Genomic DNA, 4,294 nt, shown 5'->3' with positions numbered 1-4,294 from the left:
TATCCGGTTACAGTTAATGTCAGTGAAAGTTTTGGATTTAAAAAAAAAAAAATTCTCTTGTGACTTAGGACTTGAGTGATAAACAAGCAAATTATTTTCAAAAGATTTGTTTATCATTTTTTAAAAAGCATCTATTTGTTCTGCATTAAATTATGATGTAGGTTTTTGTACATTTTAAGGAAAAACCCCTCTGGTCAGATATGAAAAATAAATGAAACGTATGAATAGTTTCGGTTTCAAATTAAATGTCTTTTTTTTAAAGATAATATACTGTCTTTAATATCACAATAATTATTACGAGTATATGTGAACAATAAAATTATCGAAACAAAAATCTTATAGCTTATACGTAGTCCTTTGAAGTCAAATTAAGACACGAAAGAGAGAGTGATCATCACTATGCTAGTAAGGCGATTAATTTTTAAGAACACTTAAATATGAAAATAAAACTTTAGGCAATAATAAATTTTTAGACATTTTTTTTTCCGAAATGAAATTAGCCTTATGTGTCTTATTAGTTCATTAATTGATACAAAATTAATTTAATTAGATTGAAATTTTATTTTGAAGCTGCACGAAAGAATAGGCAGATGACGAGGATGAATCACGATTGGTAGTTTATTGTAGCTTAATACCGAAATGGAAGTTTTCATCTGTATTGCACCAGATCTATACAAAAACTAGATTCTAAATCTGAATTTCTCAAGTTTCCACACTACATCAAGCACCACAGAGAAGATACGTAACTTTAAAAATTCGATTTAAAATGTATGGGACTCGAATCCACAATGGATTTTAGTTTCAATCCTATCTCAAGCATGAATGTTTCCAATACTGAAACTAGACTCGACCACGAAGCCTCCCTGGCTCATATGGAAATAAATTCAAGTTTAATATCGTATCTGGTTCATTGATTATTATATTTCAGACGAGGTCTTATTTTCAGTCTTTCCTTCAAATTAGAGTTGACTGAAAATATAACTGATATTATTTTATTAATATCAATCTCTTACACTATGTAAAGATTTTCTCAATTGTATTTTGAAGCATACTTTTGATTCAATTTTTTTTCAAAAGAGCGAAAGAGTAGGAATTAGAGGATAAAAGGTTCAAGACATATATTTTCTAAATATTCGTTACGCCCGAGTAGGAGTCAGATATGTCCCAGTAAGTATAGTGTAGAAAGCAGGGGAGTGGTCAATCGCAAGAACCATCCTCGTCATCTGACAACGGTTCAAATTTCAAACTTCGTTCCCACTCCTCGGGTAATGTCGCAATAAGACATTGATCTAATTAAATTGAGTTCTTCACATATGATGATACATTTTTTAAATTTTCAAATTGTTTTAAATAAATTTTTATTAAAATTCAAAATTGTTTTTTTCAGAATAAGAAAAAAAAAAGGTTTTAAATAAATCAATTTATTTGTTACTTAAATGCTATGATTGTTATTGCAATATATTATAAAAATTGAAAGTCACAGATATTCGTTATTTTTTTTAATAGCCTTACACTTGTTCTGTTCATTGTATATAAGAACCAACCTAATAAAGCTATTAATATTTTTATCTTCGAAACAATAGCCTGTTGTATTTAGATTAATTAAATGAATTTCATTAAAAATATCTCAAACGATGAAATCATGTTATAAATTTAAGAATTTTTGTTATACCAATTTGGTTTCACATGGAAGTTGCGTTTCATTCATTTCCGAAGACATAATCCCTACAATTGATGGAATCTGTATCATATGCCACGATTAAATAATAATTCATTTCATTGTGTTAAGTTAGTGCCAAATAATTGCGTTATTTTTCTCCCAAAATGAAGCACTAATTTTGAAAAATGAATGAACTATTATAAATGACTACTTGCTTTTGGTGATCAGCTGATTTGTTGGGAATACTGATTTTGTTTATTTTCAACAAAGAGAACTTTTAACCTTGCTCAGTCAAATAACTTAAAATCTCAACCGATTGAACCTCTGCATCATTATCAATGCGGTTTTTACCATTTGGAGTATTTTGGGGAAATATTAAGAAATGAAAATGTGATGGAGTAAAGTGCTGGTTTCACGAGAAACTTCCCAACTAAACTGCAACATTTTTTCATGAATCATTAAAGATGCGCAAGGATTGCCCGACATAGGGAAGTATGAATCATAAAGGATTTGCCGATTCATGATATTTTTCTTTGATTACTTTAGCTAATTTAGTAACTTTTTTATATAACAGATTGGAAGAAATTAAAAAAAACAACAATATCTTTGCAAATTCCTCAAATAAATGGCATAATTTCCTGTTTAAGAATATAGTTTTAGTTTAGTTAGTTTAGTCTATTTGGTGTAGAATCTTTTCAAATAACTTTCAGTTTCCATATTTGCTTTAAAATCTTTTCAACTGGCTTAAAAGAAATAATTTCTAAAACGGTTTTTCTTTCGATATGTTTAGGGATCTAAACTGCAGAGTTAATACTCTGCATTCATTGAATTTATTTCTTTTTGTGGAGTTCAAATATCAAGTTTTTTATTTAAATACCCCTGTCTGCTATGGCTGAAAAATGAATTTACAGCTATCTCCTAATCATATTAACTATGATTAGTCTTTCTGAATAGGTTATGATAATCATTTGTTTATCGTCATTTTGAGTTAGACGACAGAACCGTTTGTTATCTTTTACCGAAAACCAACGGAAAGAAATTTTATATACCATTACTTAAGAGTAAGTTAACAACATAAACGCCATGTACTTTTTGCATCATTAACAGGTGTCTTCTCATTAAGAAAAGTAAAAAATAAAATATTGTGAAATAGGCCTTTTCTCCCTCCGTTTTAAAAATAAATAACCATGTTAGAAATCAAATAAAAGTATACGCAACAAACGCCAGAAATAGGTTAAAATATCATAAGCAACTATTCCTATCCGCTTCGAAAGCAGACGGAAAAGTCTGAATGGCAGGACCGCCGGGACAACATTGGCAAAAACCAAGGTTGAATCTTAAGAACCATCATCAGCCACGATACTATCCCTCCCGTAGAAGGTACGTCCCATCATTTGTAAGGAGTAACTAATCCCACACCCTTTTTGAATCCACCAGGGCATCAAGAACCAAACCACCATTTCAAAAATTTCTCTTCTCCATGTCTGAGATTCCCCTTGGTAGGTCAAAGTCAAAACTAAAAAGAAAAATTAAATAAAAAAACTAATATCAAGAGAATTATGTCAGTCATACATCTCATGACTGATAGAAATCATTCAAAGAGATAATTAAATTATTTGTTTAGGAAAAACCGCAATTATTTGTGAATAATATATAATAGCATTTTGACATATTTGGGACAACCGTTGCATGTGAACAAGGTAAAAAATAACCTATGACATTATACAGAAAAACTGTCGCGGCTAGAAGCTAATCCCACTAAGTCAAAAAGTATAATATTTAAAAAAGACATTATCAAATCATTGCAAAGGTACAAAAATGTTTTTCATATCAAAAATTATCGTAATAATTTTTGAAGAATTTATTTACGATATATTTTTAAATTTTATTTTTATATTAAATATATAAATTTTATATAAATTAATATTTTTTATATTAAAATTTTATTTAAGGGCGGTAAACTTCTTTCATGACGGTTGCTAGTGTTGAATATTCTTAAATGAGTAATTAAAATAATTAGGAATTTTATTTTGGTAGGTTTTAAGGTTCTAACCGATATTGCTTAAATAAGCAGTTGTAAAACGACAAAATTTTTGGATAAATTCCACCACAATTTTTAAAAATTTATTGAAAAATTACCATTAAATATTTAAATAAGCAAATAAATATGAAAATTAGTTCTACTATTTTTCGATATTAAAATAATTTTTGGAACTTCTCTGCATTCTCAAGACAACAAAATTAAAAATGGTTATATTTAAAGTTATTCATTTTTTGAATAATATTTTAAATCTCTTTGACATGAATATATTCAATATACTAATAAATATGGCAAGGATATTTTGACATTTATTCTCAATCTTTTTAAAATAGGAACAAAGAAGAAACATGTTTTGTCCTTTAAATTAGTTACTATTTTGCCTTAGTTACAAAGCAAAACATCAAAAATTCACAATTTCATCCAGGCTTGAAATTCATGTAAGGGGAATTAACCAGCTGATATAAATCATATTCTGTGTTAAAAAAGTTTTAGTTGAATAATTCTCAGAAATAAATTTATAACGGGAGATGCATGGAAAAATATTTCATAAGACGATATTACGTGTACCTTAAATAGAGAAAAAAACAAAAACA

This window comes from Argiope bruennichi, chromosome 9 (genome assembly GCF_947563725.1).
Source record: "Argiope bruennichi chromosome 9, qqArgBrue1.1, whole genome shotgun sequence".
In the NCBI taxonomy this organism is placed as follows: domain Eukaryota; kingdom Metazoa; phylum Arthropoda; class Arachnida; order Araneae; family Araneidae; genus Argiope; species Argiope bruennichi.
Note: the sequence above shows the minus strand (reverse complement) of the source record.